The following is a 22,919-nucleotide window of genomic DNA, read 5'->3' on the forward strand; positions in this document are numbered from 1 at the left end:
GTTGAACTACATCAGAGATATTTAGGTAAGTTGGATTTATCTAATCTTTTATTGGTTAATTTCGAACTGATTTTATTTTTCTTTTCGTATGAAATCTTTGCTAAACTATGTGTTGTGAATTCACCCAGCTTCAAGATTAGAGGTTGTTTAATATGTCAGACGGAATAATCACAACTAACAAACCGTCTATATTTTCGCTATGAGCTTTGATACTTATTGCGTTTCATATTTTAGTTGACATGGAAATGTTTTTGGTGGGTTGTTTCTTTGAGTGATTCAAGAGTGGTGTTTCTTGTTGTTGCACGCTCCAGTATATATCCATTGTCATGGATTCACAGGAAAACCAACCACAACCCCATCCAACTCAATCCTTAAACTTCAAATTGAAATCATCTGTATTCTATGTCTCCTCCATCCTAATTCTCGTCCTGGCCATCTCATTCAGTTTCACCAAATCAAACTTTCTAAAACCCCAACACCTCAAGTACACATTCTCGGTAGATCCCACCTTGTTTCAGACTATTCTAGAGTTTATTCACTCATCCAATAAAACCATACAAACCCAAGAACCTGAACCCATTTCGCTTCCCCGCAACTGTGTCATGTGGATGGCTCCTTTTCTATCAGGTGGTGGCCACAGTTCAGAAGGTTGGTCGTATATTTTATCCCTTCATGAACAGAATAGAACCCGCAGTTTTAGAATTGCTATTGAGCAACATGGTGATCTACTGTTCGCTTGAATTCTGGCAGGGATTGCCTGAATATATGAAAGATTTGGCAACTGAGCTTTACCGCACAAAATGTAATATGAAAGAGACGATAGTCATATGTCATAGTGAGCCTGGTGCATGGAACCCCCCATTGTTTGAAACTCTGCCTTGTCCTCCAGCTGCTTATGGAAACTTCAAATCTGTGATTGGTCGGACCATGTTTGAAACTGAAAGGGTGAGTCCCGAACATTCGAAAAGCTGTAACAAAATGGATTACGTGTGGGTTCCTACTGAGTTTCATGTATCTAAATTCATAGAAAGTGGGTTTGATCCATCTAAGGTGGTCAAAATTGTGCAGCCTATTGATGTGAAGTTCTTTAATCTAGTCGAGTATGAGCCATTAAATCTTGCTTCTATAGGGAAATTGGTCATGGGGAAGAAAACACGGAACTTAAAATTTGTGTTTTTAAGCATTTTTAAGTGGGAATACAGGAAAGGATGGGATGTTTTGCTGAAAGCATATTTGGGAGGAAGAATACTTTATATCTTTTAACAAATCCGTATCACTCGGAGAAAGATTTCAGCAATAAGATAGTGGAGTTCGTGCAGAAATCTGGAATAGAAAAACCAGTGACTGGTTGGTCTCCAGTTTATGTGATCTGACACTCATATTGCCCAGTCTGATCTACCTCCAATATACAAGGCAGCTGATGCATTTGTTCTTCCATCAAGAGGGCTGGGGAAGGCCTCTGGTCGAAGCTATAGCAATGTCATTGCCGGTGATTGCCTCAAATTGGTCGGGACCAACAGAGTATTTGACAGAGGAGAATAGCTATCCCTTGATAGTGGATAGGATGAGTGAAGTAATGGAAGGGCCTTTCAAAGGACATCTCTGGGCAGAGCCTTCTGTTACTAAGCTTCGGGTGTTGATGAGGCATGTAATGGATAATGTCAACGAAGCCAAGGCCAAAGGAAGAAGAGCAAGGGAAGACTTGATCACGAAGTTTGCTCCGGAAATTGTTGCAGATATTGTTATCAAACATGTACTAAATATATTCGAAAAGATGGATTGATACTTGCTTTGGTTGTTAATGGCATGAACTAGTTTTCTTTGGCCGGTTAGCTATTGATCAGGTAGCGAGGCTTACATCACAATCACCTAAAATTTTCATAACAAACTGTAGTACACGTACAACAGTAATAATATCCTAATTGGTTACCAAAACTGGCCCCTATCAGCCCGAATCTGCAATCAGTCTATTCTAGCTCAATGCTCATGCACAAGACTATAAACACACGCGAGCAATTGATCTACTAATAACGCCACCTAAAGTTGAAGTTTCCGCTTGGCAGTCAATCAGAAAAAAAAAATAATATATATATATATATATATATATATATATATATATATTCGAACTACTAGGGACCATGCCTTTACTAATTCTGATGTAAATCAATTTTGTGCTCTTTGTAAGTCTGACTGAAACTCTAGATCATTTTTTCTTCTTTGGCCAGACTTTTCCCGACTTTTTTATGCTGCATTGTAATTTAGGCTTTATTGATTGGTTAGATCGTATTGCTTATTTTCAAACGGACACTTAAGGGTTTTCAAACGGACACTTAAGCTGTAGCCTTGGAAACTGCCTATCATACTATATTTGGAATTCAAGAAATAATGTCAATTTCACAAATTAATGTGCATCTCCTTTTCATATCTTTTATAGTGATGCCAATCCTTGCAGCTTCTAAAGGTCTGAGAGGAATCAGGATATTCTCTTAACTGAGGCTTTAGCAGTTGGAGCGAGTCTTCATGCAACTTTCATTCATGGTTTTCATGATTTAGAGGCGGAGTTGCTCATTCATAGTATTAAGTATTAACGGAGCTTGCCATATTGCTTGGGAATTCTTGTTCTTGGTTGGAGACATCAAACTCCTCGGCTTCGCAACTACAAATATCTACTTGTAAACATGTGAGAAGCAAACTTTCTGACAGAAGTCTAGTTCAATTCTCTTCCTCCTGCAGCAGTCAAGCTTTTCTTTCACACTTTTTTGAGTTCTGCTTGTCTAGAGGTTTTTCTTTGTAATTTTGGTTTCTTGATTTGGATAGAGAAAAGTTCAATCAAATATGAGCAACCCAACTCAAAATGCTTCTGTTTGCCACCCTACTATAATTTTTTTTTATCAACTTCTGTTCCAATTTTATAAGTTGAAAATCCAAACTTTGTAAAGCACATCAGTGTTCAGACACTTTGAATGGTCTCCGTTCAAAGTTCAAACACTTACTCTTGAAAACCTTATACATACACTACAAATACAACAATTTAATAACAAAGTTTACATGCCAGCAAGTTTACAGAAGCCCTCGTTCCTAGTTTGGTTATTCCACATTGAAGAGCTGAATTTTGGACTGGGTCATTTGACATTACAAATTTACAATACTCAGAATGCGATAGGATCATCTTTTGGAAGAGAATGCCATGGAAATAGAACCTAGTTTCAGTCACCCTAAAAAGATTGGAGTGATAAGACTAGGGGCATGATCAATGCTCATCTTGGCAAGGGAGTCGGGTTATTCATCTATATTTTCAATCCCAGCATGGAATCAGTAGCTAACCAAATAAAATAAAAAATTGGTGATTAGCATAATATACCTCTAATCTCCTTCAATACCTGTCTTGAGCTAAATCCTGAATGCAATCTACTTTTCCGCAGGCCTACTATGTTCGTTCGACACAGATGAAATACCATGCTCGATACACTGGACAAAAATTCATTGTCAGGGACAAACAAGGAACTATGATTGTAGCCAGCTCTTGCTCTATCCACACTGTAACTTATTTTTGATATTTTTGTCCAAGGATAAACCAACAATATCATTTGAGACCAATCAGTTGGCCCGCAAAAATCAATGCCTGATATACATACCTCAAGAAGATATCCGTGCAGCCAATCCAATGTTTGTGGGAATGTTGTTGCTGATATATTATTGACTACCATCAATCCCTGTTAGATATAAATGACAAAATAAATAACTGTAAAGTGCAAACCATTAGACCAATCACAGATGAAATGAATTGAAATGACACGAAGACATACCTGAGAATTGAATGAGCAAAGATAGTCCTGGATGGTCTTTAAGTTGCTTATTAGTTTTATCTTTATCCTGGGAATGAAAAAGAAAAGAAAAAGAGATTATGATACAACATTACAACTCATAAGCTATCATAGGGTCATCCATCCTTAACTAATATCTCCATAAAAACAGGGAACACAAATACTTAATACCTGGACTAGAGACTTATCACTGAACGTACGTGCTCCTCCTCTAGCAAAGCTTGAAAAGAGAAGTTTTCAGAAAACAGATGATTCAGACCAAGAGGGAATAATTGAACATAACAACAATAAAACTAAGTAAAATGATCTTGAAGTTGCATCAAAACCACCCAGAAAAATTTCAATTCAAAGAAAACATATCTGAGAATCGATGTTCTTTTCCCATATACGGTACTAAACAAGTTTGTTTTAATAATTCCGATTCAGGAATTAGGGGCCTATCAAAGAGAGAGCCGGGCAACAATTTTGTACTTCCAGTTTTACCTACCTTTGTCTATTATGTGCTAAAACATGCCCAAAAATAGCGTCCAAAACCTATTAATGGAGCACATTCCAAGTTACTTGTGAACCTAAAGAAACCAAGGGTTAAAGATTTTAAACCAAAGAACACACACACACAAAGTCACAGACCAAGGACACTGAGAAAGAGAAATTCGCATAGAATACATTTGGAAGAGAAATGCAAAGTCGACCACCTTATGATCAAATTCAGCCATTTTCAGAACTATAGGTATAATTATTGGTTCCGGACCGGACTTCTCTTTATTGACAAGAAAATTTTTGTCTGTCTCTTCACCACTAAGCTTTTCACCTGTAGCACCACAAAAGTAGTTAGAAAAGTGAAACCTTAAATGCTCCACTCTTTTTTTTCACTTCAACATTTTAATGCATATGTGTGATTCTTGTCGAAGTTTGTGTGTGTGTGGGTTGGGCTTTATGGTTGTTGTCCATATAAATTTAGTTTTATGAAAGTTTAAAGTTCAACCCAACCCCATAAATGGCAGTTTTAGAAGTGAAATCTGCACTCTATTTATAAGAATATGTTTTGAAAAAAAGGAAGATAATAGTTATTGAACAGAACATAAACATTGTGAGCAATATTTAGAGCAGTGGTTCACCGTTTTATCAGACAAACTTGCAGCAAGGTAAATAGCTTCCAGGTAACCTGAGAAAGTGTTGACTTCGTTACTTAGTGTCCCTTCTTCAGAGTTGACATGCTCGGTATATAGTAGAGAATTAATTCCCATCTGTGTTTTTGAATCATTCGCTGCAAGATGGTTTGTGTCGGGAGTTTTCTCTTGCACATCGGCTAGTGTCTTATTTTCATCATCCATTAGATAAATGCTTGGATCCAAATATATTCCCTGCCATTAGAAATAGATTAATAAGACTCGAATATGATACAAACAAAGACCAACCCAGAAAAGAAAAAGAAAATACCTCACAGCCTACAAAAGAAAAATCAACAGAATCCATCAAAGAGGTATAATATTAAAACAAGACCTGAACTAGGGAAAAAAAAAAAAAGAGGAGCGCTCCCCAACCTAGATAGGTCAGACTAGCTGGAGTGTGACCCTATAAAGAAGTTATACAACTACATAATGCAGAAGAACCACTTAAAAAATTAGGTCTCTTAAAGAGGTACACAATGAATTATGGAGAAGTATTCTTTAGTAAAACAGTCTAAAATTCTCAGGAATGTTAATCAAACTGATTACAAAATCTGAACGCCTCTCAAGGCTGCCAGAGGGTCATTTTAACTGCTAGAACCACTAAACATCCACCAATAAATGTACCTTTTTTTTTTTTTTGAAAAGAAACAGCTTTTTATCAAGACAAAAAACAAAGAACAATGAGGCGGACAAGGAGTAGGAAAGAGAGCAGCAACAGCTAAAGGCAGAGCAGCTCAACTTTAAGAACTACAACTAAACAAACAGATTATACTACAGCTGCTTCCCAATAAAGAATAATGAAAGAAAGACTATAATCCTTAAATTCCTTAGAAGTACAAGCCCATAAAGATGCCCAGAACTTGACTCTCTCCCACAGGTCTTCCCTCTCCACCCCACTATAGGATTCAAATATTCTTCTATTTCTTTTCATCCAGACCACCCAGACTACCGCTAACACCCCACAACCCCAAAGAACTCTGGCTTTATTCCCTTTTCCAAAAGCTGAAAGATTTTCTTTGAAAAAATCCTTCCTCTCTGATGGAGCTGTCCAGACCACTTTTGTCTCCCTATATAATTTCTTCCATAAAAAGTTAACAACTTCACAATGAATAAAGACATGATCAACACTTTCCGCTTGAGCTTTGCACAAAATGCACCAATGAGGGGAAAAACAACAGCCTGGTCTTCTCCTTTGAAGAACATCACAAGTATTCATCCTCCCATGTGCCACAAGCCAACCCAATATTTTTACCTTAGTAGGAGCCTTGGAGTTCCAAATAAACTTTGCAGGCGCAAAGATCGGGTCTAGTCCGCTACTAATTAAAAATCTATGAAAAGATTTGTGAGAGAATTTCCCAGTAGACTCGAGCTTCCATCTCCTTTCATCTTGTTTGGATTCCACTAAACGAACATTTTCTAGCTTAGACATCAACGACGCAAACTCCTCAATCTCCTGATCATTTAAATTTCTTCTGAATTCAAAATCCCAACTCATCAGAAAACTAGAGTGAACAACTAATCTTTCCACCAAAGAATTGGTATATCTCGAAAGTCTGAACAGCGAAGCAGATGGTCTTTCTTGCTTGCCCTCTCCAACTCCATCACAAAAGAAATTTTTCAAAAGAGATTCTACCTCTTAGCAACTCCAACTGGAATCTGGAACAGAGAAAAATAATGTCGGAAGGCAGCTTAGAACTGCTTGAATCAATGTCAGCCTACCACCTCTTGATAGAAAAGCTTTTTTCCAACCCTCCAATCTCTTCTCAACTTTCTCTACTACTGGGTTCCAAAACCAGGCTTGTAACCTTATCAGAGTACAGAAGCTGCACTGATTCTGACCTTCAGGCCGTAACTGCTTAATAAATGCAGTTCCAGGGCTTCAAAATGAAAACTGTTTTGCAGGCATATAGGTGAGATATAGGGCTAAATTTCTGGAAATTTTCATGATCAAATCCTTCCCGAGCTGTAAATTATAGGCTCCCAAAGTCGCTGCTGAAAACTGGGCGGAAACTGTACTTCAAACAAACGTCAGTTTTCTCCATGCCATCACTTCACACACCTTCCTACCACCCAATGATGGTCAAATAACCTTGTTACCTACAAGATGAAACTCAAAAGATCAAATTACCTAGGTTGCCTCCCTAGAGGCGCTTGAGATTAAAGACGTCAAGCCGGTCTCCAAACAACACAAACGAAATGAAGAAATTAAACACAAAGGAAAAGAAGTGGAAAAGCGGCCCAAAGCTACCTAAATAGGTACACCACGGCCTTGGAACACAAAGAGGTGCTCCACACTTCCTCCGACACAAACACAAACTAAGATACACAAACTTTTTTTTTGTGGCATAACAACTTGCCAAACATTTTTCATTATTTCACACACAAAGAAAGAAGCAAAGAGGAAACTACAAAGAACATGCAAGTGACTAAATGACCATGTGTTTAACAGATTCCTCCTCTTGCTTACTTGTACAAAATAAAATCAAGTTACTGATTCTCTAATAAAGAACCAATTCAATTTGTCATATAAATGAGAACCCTACCCTAAATCAACGAACTATTATATCAGTTAGCACCCGCAGATAACTCCCATCACATAAATTCTCCCAAATCCGTAATTCCCACATCGTATACCAAAGCAAGTGATTTTAATCACTTCACGATAGACGTCTAAGTCAAAATAAAAAAAATTCAATCAATTTTATATCCAATTAATCTAAAATAAGTTATACAATGAAAAATTATAAAGTATAATTAGCCAAAACTGACATGTTGTGCAAAACAGAGAAAGGCATACCTCTCTCCTTTCAAATTCAATCTTCTCCTTGATATGAGCACAAAGTGCTATGTTTATAATGTGTTTCCTACCCTATTTAGCTATGATATTCTCATAATAATGCCATTTCTAACATGTTCTGTGATTGTAAAGGACATGAGAGCATAAATCAAGAAAAGAAGGCTAAATCATGGAAATAACAGAAAAATGCCGAAAAAGACAGTGAAACCTTCTTGCAGTCCAAGGAAGGAAGAAGATAGCCCAAAAGAAGACCCAAGTCCAAGGATGAAAGAGAAAAATGCAGAAAGCCCAAAAGAAGGCCCAAGTCCAAGGATGAAAGAGAAAATTGCAGAAAGCCCAAAAGAAGGCCCAAGCTGTCCAAGGAAGAAGAAAAGTCAAACATAAATCACAGTCAAATATGAACCTTTGGGCCGAAATACTCTGATTGTTCCCGCAATTGGAGTCCAATTGCATAGAGGCAGATTGTTGTTGCTGTTGCGGTTCCATTGCAGCAATTCAATGTGTGATTTTGAATAGTCCCAAATGCTAGGTTGTTCTTTCTTCCGGTTTGAATTTACAGCTCATATCCAGACAATGATATCCTCCTGCATTGTTACCGGAAGGCTCTGCACAAATACAATATCTAAATGAATATTTGCAAAAATTAAGATGAAAGTTAGAGCAAATACAATATCTAAATGAATATCAGTTGAGTTCAGCTCACTCTCATAGTTGCTAGGATCAAAGTTAGAGCACATTATTTCCCATTATACTTTATTGCAGCTTTGTCATAGGCCCTACAAAAAAATGTACATCAATTCTCACTCCAATCTTCAACTAATTGTTTTTCTTCTTCCCAAAAATGAATAAATTCAATATCTGTATCGGTATCTGTATCTGCAACTTTGCAAACACGTACCTTCTGCGTCGTTCTCAGCATCAAATAATCCCAAATAAACGTACCTGTAAAATCAATCGTTAAGCTGTGTAAGAGATTACAAATGGGGCACAGAAACTTTCTCATTGGCATTTCATGTCATCTGACCGTCGATCTAGACCGTCAAAAAAATGAGGTCTAAATAGGGTCAACAACAAAACATACCGGACAATAAAAGGGGGATAATTAAGAAAAGGGTTTACTTAATTTTTGCCTAAAAATTGGCCGATCCGATCTCTCACACTTATGCAATGGCACTCCTCTATATTTTGAGCCGCCTCTAGGGAACCCGGTACTTTATCGGAAAAGTACATGCACACATTCCTCCTTTGTTAAATTGCTCATCTGTTCAGTAAAATATTACAAAAGAATATAATCAATCTTCCCCATATCCACAAAATCACAAAAAAAAAATTGAAAAGCTGGTTTTATTGTTGAAGATAATCTATAAAACTGTTCATAATAAGTTCAGAGAAAACCACAATCCCAAAAAACCCAGCTTTCTTGAGGCGAGAATTGAAGAACTCAAGTCAGTACTCCATGTCATAGTCTTCCATGTCAAATTTTATGTCAGCCTCTACTCCCCTGAACTTGATCGCCGCTCCGTCATACACTGCAAGACCAACACGGATATTTTATTTGTCAATTCATAGAAAAAGAGGTACTGAAACTTCAAAGTGGCATTTCAATAGATAATTGGTGATATACTGAAACTACTCCCCAACTTTATAAAACAGGAGAAATTATAAAACAGGAAAAACCATGAATGGATGATAAGCCAATGAAGTATGGTAACACAGTAAAACACACCATTCAAACCATAAAGCTGAGCCACAAAGAAACAATAACATTGTAGGCAAAGTTGAAAGAAAAGACGATGCATTTTAGAATAGCTAAGGAGAATAAGCAAGCCTAAATCTAAAACTAATAAAAACCAAAATGTACAATTAATCAAAAATATAAGTATTGAGGAATCTGAAGTAAATAGACAACAACATTGTAACAAAAATTGAAAAAGAAAAAAAGAAGAAGAACAGACACCCTTACGGAGCAATTGATGTCGTCGATCTTGAGGAAAAATTAATATCAACACACTCTCACTCAGAACATACTCCTTTAGTTTCCCGCACAATAAAGCAAATGAAAATATCAAACACACCAAAACCACAGTTTGATCTAATTGAACTAACCGAAAAGATTGAAATCCTTGATCTAACTAAAAAAATTATTAAAATCCAACCAAATACCAAACACAGATTTGACAAAATATAATTTTTTCACTCACCTTGATCCAACACAAAGGATTGAAACCTCTGGAGCAAATACTTGCATTCATCACCATACCTAGTTTCCAGCCAGCTCCAATTATCTCTTCAATTGTGATTGCTTTTGGTAAATCGAAAATCAGTGATCTGCAAACCCGGAAGAACAATCAAAGTCAAGCCTCAGATGATGATGCCCTTGCCACAAACAGTGTTAATCATGAACTTGGTTTCATTGCTTTTAACCATCTTCCCAACCATGCTGCACAAGCCTTTCTGGATGACATTGCTACTGTTTCTAGAGCTAGGATGAGCTCTTCCTCTAATTTTTAGTCTGTTTGTTTTTTCTGCTTTGGGTCTTTTTGACCCCGTTTGTAACCAAAAAAAAAAGTCAAGCCTCACATACCTCACTCAATCTCAGACGTAAAATACTTGAGTATCCATTCTTTCTCTCTTTCTATTCTATTGCAAATCCAGACATTGAAAACCTATGTTGTTTGCATATACCAGATGTAAAATTGTTTTTGGTCATACACAGCAATCAAAGCTGCAACTAAATATTTTTGCTCATAACTGTCATCATTAACATTCAACAGGTACATTTTGGGATTTTCAATCAATTTTAGATGCATTGCATTGCATGCATTTTATCTATGTGTATATATTTCTGATGAACAGCAAATCCTAATGTGAGTTATCAAAAGGTCTGCAATCACGCCCAATGTGAAAAGTAAAATAAACAGAACAGACCTTCAATATGAAATTGAGTCCCAACAACCTTCACCGAACCTGCAAAAAAATTAAAAGTATTCGCAAGACCCAATCCAAAATCCAACCGGTCATGTGAATAAATAACTCAAACTCACATATCAAAAATGGACTTCATCCATACAGTACTCATTCAATCACATTGCATACAACATTGCAATCCTAAATTCTTAACCTCATAAAAGCTGCAAGTCCTCCAATCGTATCTAAAGATGGAAAAATCTGTCTGCATTATAATATAGCAGCAATCGTTCTTAACAATTCTCCATTTAGAAGGCAAAAGAGCAACCATTTTTGCAGCGCATCATCAAAATTTTATTTTATTTTTATATGTACAAAGTCTTTGAAGCCCTATTATTCTTCTCCGTTTATTTCTGTTCTAGTTCACACAAAAATGCAAGCAGATGATGGAAATATGATATATTCAAAGATGGACAATAGGAAATGCATAATTAGATGTAAATATGGATGTGATTCTCAGTATGCAAATGTCATCCATTAACATTCTATTACATGATCACCAAACCTATCAAATTTGAATAAAGCTAAAACACATATACATACTCATAATCTGTAAAACTATCCACATATGTTACAATATCTTTCCACTCCTTTTACTTCCTTTTTATTCAAATACAATAACACTAAATCAACAGAAGAAAAAAGTAACCTGAATTACAGAGGCACAGCAACAGCAACCAAAATCTACCAGCAAAATCAAAAAATAAATAGTTAGCCTTAAAGTTTATATAGTGAACATAAGGAGACAAAAATTTCTTATCTAATTTCTGAAATACATACTACCCCCTCACCTTCTAAAACAGGAAAAACTATGAATGATGATAAGCCAATTGAGTATGGTAACACTGTAAAACACACCATTCAAATCATAAAGCTGAGCCACAAAGAAACAATAACATTGTAGGCAAAGTAGAAAGAAAAGACATACATTTTAGAATAGCTGCAAAGAGAATAAGCGAGTCTGAATCTAGAACTACATAAAAACCCAAATGTGCAATTAATCAAAAACTTAATTATTGAGGAATCTGAATCAAAAACATACATGATTTTCAATTGGAACTGTGGCCATATGCATAAAATACATTAGCAGTGGAATACCTACTGAATCTTTTTGGCTTCAAATCAAAGAGGATTCCCAATACCACCAACTGTAATTACACACAGCAGAATACTACCATGTTCGTTAAGTTTAACTAATCTATACATCTATATATAATGCAAGCCTAGTTAATATGTGTATGCTAACCTGTATTGAAAAGTATACTTTATACTTTATAGCAATACGCAAGTCCAATGGCATACCTCATTTCTTTACTTCTCTGTGCCCATCATAAAGTATATGTATCCACAATGCAAGTCTAATCACATCATTTTCTTCTCTTTGCCTAAACTCTAATCAGACCAAATGGATTGCAGCACACAATACAAACTAATCCATCCATATTATAAATGTCACCAACAACCGAGTATTATTTTAGCTACAAATTTCATACTATTGGCAAGGAACACTGTTTTGACAACCTGTATTGTTTTATGGGATAAAATTGGACACAGAACTTGGAAACAGAGGCAGGAACCAACCAACTGGTCGTCCTACTTCCAACGACCCGTCATCCATATTCGGGTTTCCAAGCGACGCTGGCAGAAGGCAACCGATTCCAACCGACCGGTCAGTCCGTCCAGAAACACCGACGCCTAGCAAGTGAAATTAAGAAACCCAATTTCCAATAAACCAATCCAAAAAATTTGAAGAGGAATCTAACCAAAATTGAAGGTCCCAAATTCATTTGCACCACACAAAGCTGCATGCATGCACATAACTTTGGCACCAATTTCTCTCTTTCTCAATTTCTCCCCAACCCAAACATCGAAGAATCAAATACACAACAACAGAACATATTAAGTTGGTGATCAATGATTACCATTTACCCCAAAAACAAACCTGTTCCGACCTGAGGGAAGTGAGGAGAGATAGAGAGATTGATCTACAAAACACAACGGGAACCTGAGATCAATGGAAAAAAGGATTGATAACGGACAAAGAAAAAAAGAAAGATAACAGAAACTTACAATAGATAAGGAAGGATTATGTCAGATTCATCACATACAATGATCAACTCTCGCTTCCTCCACTCTATCTCACTATCTCTCGGTGTCGAGGAACCAAAAACGATTAGATAAAATCCATAAAAAAAAACGATTAGGTGGAAGCTTGGCAGATGAACAGATAGCAGGACAATGGAGTAAAAAGCAAAAGACCACAGGGGCAGCCAAACCAAATAGAAAAAAATACAGAGAGGGAAATATACTTTATATGAAAGAAAACAGATCGGAAGAGGCTAACTGTTAGTTCACCAGTCAAAGAATAGCTCAAACCCTTTGAAGAGCAAGTATCAGAGTTTCTGTAATTCGATTAAGACTTTGGAGTCATCACGCCTTGCCCATCAAATCAACCTGAAAGAAGAGTTTATGAGTGATATAAGAATAACTTTCCTATTCAAATATCCAACACAAAGAATAGAAGAGCATATTAAAAGGGTTGAACAGATGATCGATGGTTACCCCATACACACGAACACTTGTACGCATACATGAGAGAAAAAGAAGGATACTCCAGGCCCCCAAGTGATTAATAGAATCCTCCTCTTGCTTGCTTGTACAAAATAAAATCAAGTTACTGATTCTCTAATAAAGAACCAATTCAATATGTCATAAATGAGAACCCAACCCTAAATCAACGAACCATAACATCAGTTAGCACCCGCAGATAACTCCCATCACGTACATTCTCCCAAATCCGTAATTCCCACATACACCAAACCAAGTTATTTTAATCACTTCTCGTATCAAAAATCACGTCTAAGTCAAAAAAAAAATCAATCAATTATCCATTTAATCTAAAATAAGTTAAACAATGAAAAATTATAACGTATAATTAGCCAAAACTGACATGAGACCTAACCCCAGCAGCATTGATACTCTGTACAAATGAAAGGAATAAATTGCAAAACTAATACGGCAATGCTGAAATTGAAGACCATGACCAAGTTGAAAAAACCATTTTGATATGTATCATAGGCAACTATTCATATATTCAAGTGCATCTTACATATCGTTCCTCAAAGAAAAGCTTGTCGATCCAGGAACATTGTCTCACCAGTCCCTTAATGTTGCTTTTCAGGTACTTCTGAATTGCTGCAATAAATGAACCCCAACTGAAAAGCAAAGAAAAACAGGACCAGCTCAAATTCACAAACATTAAAAAATGAAAATCTAGGGAAAATTGAAAGGATTACCAAGACCACAAAAATAGACCCAAGTCAATAACGTCCAGAGCCAACCGAATCCAAAACCTCCCTAGTCCCCTTCACCATAGTGTCAGTAGCTGATACTGTAACAACAATAAGAAAACCCATAATCAGTGGCTGAAACTGTAACAACAATAAGAAAACCCATAATCAGCATCGAATTTACACAGAACCCAAACTAAAAATTGAACAGCGAATTTGTTGAACGTATACCGCAGGCACAGATAGGAAACTGCAATCAACTTGTATACTGCAATCAACCCTAAACCCAATCAGTTAAAAACCAACAGCAACAGTAAACAAAATCAAAACCCACAAAAATGACGAACCAAGTCATTACCGGTGCAAGCCAAGTTAACATGTATTTGAAATATACCTTCCAACTATTCAGTGCACTTAAACAAACCAAGTCTAATCCGGTGCAAGCCTACAAATCCCAAACAGCCAAGAAATATGAGTAGGTCAACGACATAGAGTTAAGCAAAACGATATGCACAACACATAGTAAAATAAGAAGGAAAAGGAGCTTTTTGCTTATCAGAACATATAGTTTACTGACACAGCATTTTGTTCCTACATATTACTTCCCTTGATCTTTTATAAATTAGTAAACTGTGACTTCCACTTTCCTCTACTTGTTACCAATACCAAACATATTGGTAGAACAGGATTGTAAGCAAGGATCCAAGTAACAGAATTTGAAGAATATGGCAATGCTTTGGAACTTGATTAAGTTCTAACATCTAAAGTTACCGTTAATAAAATAGGGTGACAGCACCCAAGTGATCAGTTGGCAGAAAGAAACCATCGTTTAATCATGCTTAAAACTCTCTTCCTATGTATATATATAGTACTATAAGCCTTCATATATCTACTCTTATATATATAGTACTATAAGCCTCAGAATTCGAAGAATCAATAAATAATGAAAATGTCACTGCACAGATACCATCATCACAGGTTCTGTCATGAGATCTATCACTGCGAAAAGACATATCCACAAACAGAAAACAGGTTTTGCTATTCTAAACATTTATAGCACGAATGGAAACAAAACATGTCATAATTAATATTATTAAGGAAATAACATAACTAAACAGGGTAGGAAATACGTTAAGATCATAGCATATTATGCGTCTGTCAAATTCCCCCACACTTAGCTTTTGCTAGTCCCTTAGCAAAACCACAACGACAACTCGATAACATTTACAACAAACAAGTCACAGACTTTACAAGTGACGAACGAGAACTCTAATGCCCATAACTATTGTCTCAAAATCCCTAATCTCATGGCATCAAAATTAGCACTCAATCAAGAATTATTCTATGAAGTTTCGAAAGCTAATTGCCATGCATTGACACGGAAGAACAATGGTGATGGTTAAGCTCAGCGTGTTTCACCATTGCTCTAGACAAATATGATTCAATCTCACACAGTATGCACTCATTTTTCACTCAGATTTTCTGGCTTAAACACTCAAAAGTATGCAAGAGGAAGTATTTTGAGGCATTCAAAAAGTTTACATTTATATGAACAAAAAGCACAATAGAACAGATAATAACCTCATGAAAGAATCAATCACTCACACAAATGAACCATACCATAGGCTCAACTCTTGGAAGAAACTCCACATATCAAGTTTTAATCATCTTTCATATCAAAAGGAACTTTCAAAGGTGTTAATGGGGCTGGGCTACGGGTATGAATTTAAGAGAAGGTATTGCAAAATTCCTAAGGACCTAGCAGAGCATTCAAACACGTCTTATGTTGCCACAGCAAGGGCCAAATGTCATCATTCTGGGACCTTCGTCATTCCAACAACTTTACAACATCATGAAACAGAACAAAGGCCAAATAATTTCATTTTTGGGCCTTCCATTAACAACCAAAATTCCCATTTCACAACACAAAGAGAATGTCCAATTTTTTTTCTTTTCTTTTTTTTTCCGTCCGAAATTTTCTTTTCTTTTACACAGACATTCAATTCCCCCACACTTGTTTCCCATCATCATTTCATACGATACATCACAATTGCTCTACTAAGCCCAAAAGACAAGGGTAGAGATATCATTGTACTAAGCTCAAGGTAAAGAAAAAAAAAATTTGAAGCCACTATACAATCGATACAATTTTCTTTATTTGGGTACATCTGTAACTTGACCGGAAAAACTGCTTAAAAATGAAACTCAAATCAGTAAGCCATATACTGGAATTCGGTGCAATCATTAAGCCTTGGCAATGTGCTTTATGTTGAATGCTCTTGATAATTATTATTATTATTATTCAGAACCACACATTATATTTAAGTGTGCATGTAAAATTAGCAAAATGCACAGGACTAATGTGGGTTAAACAGTAATACCTCAACCATGAGAACACCGGGCAAGGGAAAACGTTCTCATTTATCGTCACATCTTAATAGCAACAGTTGAAACACCTGGGTTGTTCTCGATCTCTCTATCCACCAAAAGAAATGGAAACCTGCAAAACACCCAAAAGCCAAAAAGCCTAAAAGATCAAAACTTTAGAAACAATCACTAAAACCATCCAATACGCACCAACCAAAAACAGATCAAAAACCAAGACCACTCACCTGTGAGGCAAGATTTCACATATTTGATTGATACCAATCAATGTTGGAAAAGGTGGGAATTCTGAAATAAGATACTGATCAGAATAGCCTCATTGAATGACTTTCTAAAACAGATAAAAGCAATGAAATTGAAGTCAAAATTGAAGAATGTGCTTACTCAATTCAATTAGGGAGTCTTTGGGTTTGGCCGTTTGGGGGCGTCTTCTTGAGAAGAATAACACACATGAGATTAGATTGGAGAAGAAATACAACACTACAGAGTGAACTAACTAAGAAGAGTAAAGATAACAAACTTGTTTAAGCTGAAGCAAGTTCATACCAGTCGACTTTCCCACCGATTCCATAGCATTTCTTCCGGCCTCTTGATCTGTGCTATTACCAACTGCAGCTGTACATATCTCAAAAAGTAACGAATCCCAATCAGATAGTATTCTATCAATTTTTTCTGTTTTATTTAAAGAAACAGAGAGAACTTGGCGTACAAACATCAAAAGTGTCAGTAATGTTGTTTTGGGAATTTTGCCTTACCCTCAAGAAGCAGCCTCCTGTCCATTGATTCCATCTCTCTTCTTCCTTCCGACCCCAGTCGTCCGCGATCAAATTCAGAAATCATACCTCAAATCCAAAATTTAAATTCGTAAAAGTATATCAAGTACCACGCATAAAGATTTGGAATGAAGTAAAATAAAGAAAATTGAAGATGGTATAAATTCTACTTCAATTGAACTTTCATCAAGAGTGACATTATTCAGAGCAAAATAAAAGTACACACCGAGCAACCTTTATTATTCAGAAGTTCTAGTGTATAAATTCAGAAGTTCATAAGTTGAATTTGCAAATAAGACTGGCGTTTAAAATGATGATTTCATTGTAGTATTAGGAAAAAAAATAAAGGAAATCTATGCTTATCAATTTGAAGATGAATAAATACCCTTTATAGGGAGGCCACATATTTTTCTTTTGTTACAGCGTTCACGAGGCATTCTCATAATTAGACACTAGAAAACTTGTAAAAGCCTATGTTTCCAGTACTTAAGTGTTGCCGAATAAGACGCTGCTGCGTCAAATTCTTGGTCATCAGAAGTGCCTGCATATACATCAGATCAAATTAATGTGCTCAAATTAATGTGCTGTTAAAATCTACCGAGTAACCAACAAATCTCATATTGGGTTGAAAAAAAGAAGGCTAAAACATATTGATAACTACTTGTTCTCTATCCCAAAACTGACCAGTAAACACTCCCAACTCCTCCATTCCCTAAATTGCTGTCATAATTGAAGTTGTTTGTTGCTGTAAGTTCCTTCCAAGGTAAAGAGCATCCATGTTGGCTGCTTTTTTTCTTTTTCTTTTTTTCTTGTTTTTACCTATACATCAGATTACATTCATCAAAGCATGTGGTTACTAATATTTTATGACGATCAATTTGAAACTATGTATAACCTTCTCTTCTACATAACAAACATCAAAGGCATCAAAAGGACATACCTTCATATTCCAACGAAAGCTATTCCATAGGTCTCCAGCCTTCTTCCATTAATTAACAACACTAGGATGTCTGCCTCGCGCGTTGCAGGCGCCTGTTTTTAAAGTAAGCTTCCTAATAATATCACTATACACTGATCATTTCATTGTTACGCTACACAACTAAAAGAAACCCCTAATTTCATATTATAGAACTGGACTTGCACCTCTTCTCTTCCCGGGTGCTGCTGCGGTCTTTTATTTCGAACTAATGACTTTACATAAGTTCCTTGCTGTTTCAAATGTTAGATAGTTTTCTGTCAGTGTTGATCTGGATGCTGTTTGCTGGCACTGAGAAACTGGGTAGATTAAACAATATTAGCTGTTTTAAAGAAAACAGTAATGTATCATTAAACAATGAAATTCAAAGGACGGCAATATTTAGAACAGTGACATATGAAATTTAAGAATTAATTAATGGCAAATAAAAGAGGGATGCTGATATTGCAAAAAGTTTAAGATACATAGTTGGGAATACAGAGATGCTATGCGCCATGGATTTGGTTAAGTTCCCTACTGATTTAGAGTTACTTTGATAACCACCAAGTTCCAACTACTATTCGCAGCTCTTGCTTGTACATATATGCAGACATGCATGCATATATAATAGTAAATCACAATTCTCTTACAAATTCATAATCAGATGAAATATAACAACTGCAATACAAAATCAGATTAACCAAGTATATTCATAGCTCTTCATTAATGTAAAGTATTAAAAGGTAATTAGATGTTGAGTTCATAACTAAGCCAGATGTGCAATAGAGTTAAACATAAGCATGTGTACTGGACCTAGTATTATGACCATTCTATTAATGACCTGTTCGTTTAGGACAGATGAGAGTCGAGTCGATTGATGACTTTAAACATGAAGCATCAGGTGAACTTACTCTGTAAATTCAACTTATCAATCTGCTCCTTCAGGGTCTCGAGATCCTTCTCCAAGATCCCCATCTCTCTCACCTTCCTTCTTTCTTGTCCCAAACAGTATAGAAACCACACAAAAACGGAATGAAAAAATTTGAAAATTCAAAAGCACTCAACTTATCTATTCCATCTGAGCACAGGATTGGGAACTTCCCAAATCTATAGTCCCACGAATCTATCTTGGGGAAAATTTATATTGCACTCTTTACGTTCAAACACCAACTTTCATGCCAACGCACAAAAAAAATTCAAATGAAAACACAATAAAAATTCAAATGCAAACGCAAAAGCCAATAAAGTCAAGCATAAAAACATCAAGAACATACCTGAGAAACTAACAAATTGGATCCCGCCCAAAATCAACCAAACTCGACCAGGCACATGTTAACAAATCCTCCATAGATTTTCACTCAAAGATATCTCATCGGCTCTACACCGAAAATGAAAAAAAAAATATGGATAGAACCAAAAGAAAAGGATAAGAAATACTGAGACATTAGAGCACATAAAAGCATTGGTTTTCAAAACACTATCTCGTCTTTTAACATACCCGTCTCAGGAGGGAGGTAATCAAGAGTGCCACATATGGTCCACCTGCGATTGAATGTATGCACTGACCACCCAAAATCTGCTATCTTGAGTGCACCCTGACATTAGAAATCTACATTGACATGAAAAGCAACAAGTATGCATCAATAAGTCATAAAAAGGAAACATATAACAGCATAGTAAGGCATTCAGCACCTGTTGACCAATGAGAAGGTTTTCTCGTTTGATATCTCGATGAATTACGTGCTTTCCATGACAGTATATAAGGGCTCAGGCCAATGATGCAACATACTGCAAATACCTCATACGAAAAAACATCAGAATTTTTATTCTATAAACAACTGAAAGAGAATGAATTCGACACCACAAAAAAACTTACGGTGGCTGCACGTCTTTCCCTAAAGTATTTACACTTCTGGAGTTCCTTGTATAGTTCACCTTTGGTGGCATATTCCAATATCAAATAAACTCGTTTATGCAATAATCAAAATTCCACTGCAAGGGTGAGTGACTCTGTACCAGAGTGGTTCCATTAACTAGGAGAAGTTCAATTTGGTGCAAACATAAACCACATATGAGCACTATACCTGATCATAAAAGTAGCCATAAAGACGTAGAACATTGGGATGGCAAAGATGACTTTGTATTTCAACTTCCGGGCGAAGCTGATGCTCAACCTGAGATTGTTGCAACTGGCTCTTGAAGAGGACATTGAGTGCCACTATGTGATTGCTCTGTTTCAGGCATAGATACAGATCAAGAACTGTTGTATACACACCACTAAAAGCAGGTAAACAGAGAGATACAACACCACGATGATGCATAGCAAACACTCATTTCCAACTTAAAATTGAAAAAGCACATTTGATAATAAACACTCATTCCACATCATTTGATAATAAAGCACATTATACACAAATCTCATCCCCTCTCTACATTTCTATCGAAAAGTTTACAAAAATCAGTATATCATCATCTGATCACCTATATAGGCTAACCAGTGCAGTTCCTATCATCAACAGCTATAGAAGATCAACTCCATAAACCTATTTAAGACCAGCTCTTTATATTCACAAACTTTCCAAAACAAACACCCAATTTATAACCAATGCGCATTGCACTATCAACGCCATACATAATCTGAACCCACTAAAAATTGAAAAGCGGCATGCTTTAGTACAATAACGATTGGATCAAATACCCCTTATAAACCCCAACGTAATTCTAATTAAACACTTGCTTTGAAAGAAAACATATCAATAATTATACTTGTAACCCGAAGACCCAGAACTACCTTCCCTATTCTAGCTGATGATACACTGCAAATTTCGTCAAGACCAGAAAGAGATCAACATAGATCATAAACTGTTCAAATTTCAAAAAGGGAGCAAAGAAGATCGAAATTCAGATTCACAATATAAAAAACGAGATAAAAAAACTTGGGAGAAGTAAGCAATCATGGAAAAATATAACCCCCTTGTAGCCTCACACACAGAGCACCACCTTCAATCTAAGATCCAATTCCAAAACACATGCAGATCAATAAACCAAACAGTTAAAAGTAAAAGGTAGGAAGCAAAAATACTTATCAAAGTTAAAGACACATTCGAGTGAACCCAACGGTTCTTAAGTAAACCTGTTCCTAAATGTCACACTTTACTTGGCATGACTTTAATACAGATACAGAGAAGTCATGAAAAGGTTAAAGCTCTTCCCTTTTTCTATTTTCCTTTTGCTGATTGGTTTGATCCGAATTGAGATATTGTTCGGAATCATTGATAAGTACTATCAAAAACGGGTTTACAGACTGTGGCTTGGGGAAACAAATTCAAACAAATAGGAACTTCTCACTAAGTTTGAAGCACAATTCTAAAGCACGAAAACCAATCTTCTAAAACTCTAATGGATCAGTTAAAAACTGTAAACATGACTTGAGAGCCAAAAACCCAAACTAAGTGTAAACTTCAAAAATTCATTTCTCACCTGAAATTGAACAAACAGGAGAAAAAGCGGTCTCAATCCAAAATTCGATACCCATATCTCAAATTGCCAATAAGTCGAAAACACATAACCAAATTTCAAATTTACCAAGAAAAAGAAAACCAAATGATAACACAAAACCAAAACCGAAATCAAACTAAGAATTACAGACTGCTATGCCAATCCACCGGACAAGAACAGAAAAAGCATTACACTTTAATAAGAGGAAAGGAGATCAAACAGGAAAGGACATCAAAGCAATTGAGCTAGTAATTACGTTCACCATCTTTAGTTTCCTAACCAGTCCAGTTATCTCTGCAATTTGTATTCTGGTGGCACTCGAAAGCAAAAAAAGAAGAAAGAAAGCAAAAATATCATATTGATACTCAGATTAAGCAAAATGAAAATTAAATCAAGCAGATGAAAGCAAGGTGCAAGACTACCGCACAGACAAAACCTGAATCAGCTCAAATCAAGGAAACAGATAACCCAGTCAAAAATAACAATGTGCATCACATTCTTCATCAGATAAACATGCTGTTATGTTTGAAAAGATAGTGACTGACGAAGATCAAAGCAATTGACCTAGTACTTACATTCACCATCTTCAGTTTCCAGCCAGGTCCAGTTATCTCTCCAATTTAGTATTCAGGTGGGACTCGATAGCAAAAAGAAGAAAGAAAGAAACGAAAATCAGATTGAAACTCAGAAAGAAAGAAATACAGTTTTCTTATTTGAGTATATTGCATGTAAACTGTAACTTTACCTCATAAACTGCTAAAAAATGAAAATCAGATCAGCAAGCGATATACTGGAATCCATCATTGAGGTCCTAGACAGCAGAACAGACAAACGCCGAATGGGAACGGTTATCCTTCTTCAAATGATAAGCTCAATCTCAAACAGTATAAAAACCACACAAAAAGGGAATCAAAAAATTTGAAAATACAAAAGCACTCAACTTATCTATTCGATCTGAGCAGAGGATTGAGAAACTTCCCAAATCTATAGTCCCACGAATCCATCTTGGGGAAAATTTATATTGCACTCTTTGCATTCAAACACCAAATTTGATGCCATAAAAAAAAATTCAAATGAAAACACATTAAAAATTCAAATGCAAACGCAAAAGCCAATAAAGTCAAGCATAACAACATCAAGAATATATATACCAGAGAAACCAACAAACTGGATCCCGCCCAAAATAAACCAAACTCGACCAGGCACATGTTAACAAATCCTCTATAGATTTTCACTCAATGATATCTCATTGGCTCTA

At 36.1% G+C, this 22,919-nt stretch overlaps 2 pseudogenes; one reads left to right on the forward strand and one right to left on the reverse strand.

Annotated features, from left to right (window-relative positions):
* Window positions 1-326: 326 nt before the first annotated feature.
* Window positions 327-1,783, forward strand: LOC101304197 (annotated as a pseudogene).
* A 1,625-nt stretch (window positions 1,784-3,408) lies between these two features.
* Window positions 3,409-22,919, reverse strand: part of LOC101304486 — a 22,533-nt pseudogene continuing 3,022 nt past the window's right edge.

The sequence above is a fragment of the Fragaria vesca genome, linkage group LG5, assembly GCF_000184155.1.
Source record: "Fragaria vesca subsp. vesca linkage group LG5, FraVesHawaii_1.0, whole genome shotgun sequence".
NCBI classification, from domain to species: domain Eukaryota; kingdom Viridiplantae; phylum Streptophyta; class Magnoliopsida; order Rosales; family Rosaceae; genus Fragaria; species Fragaria vesca.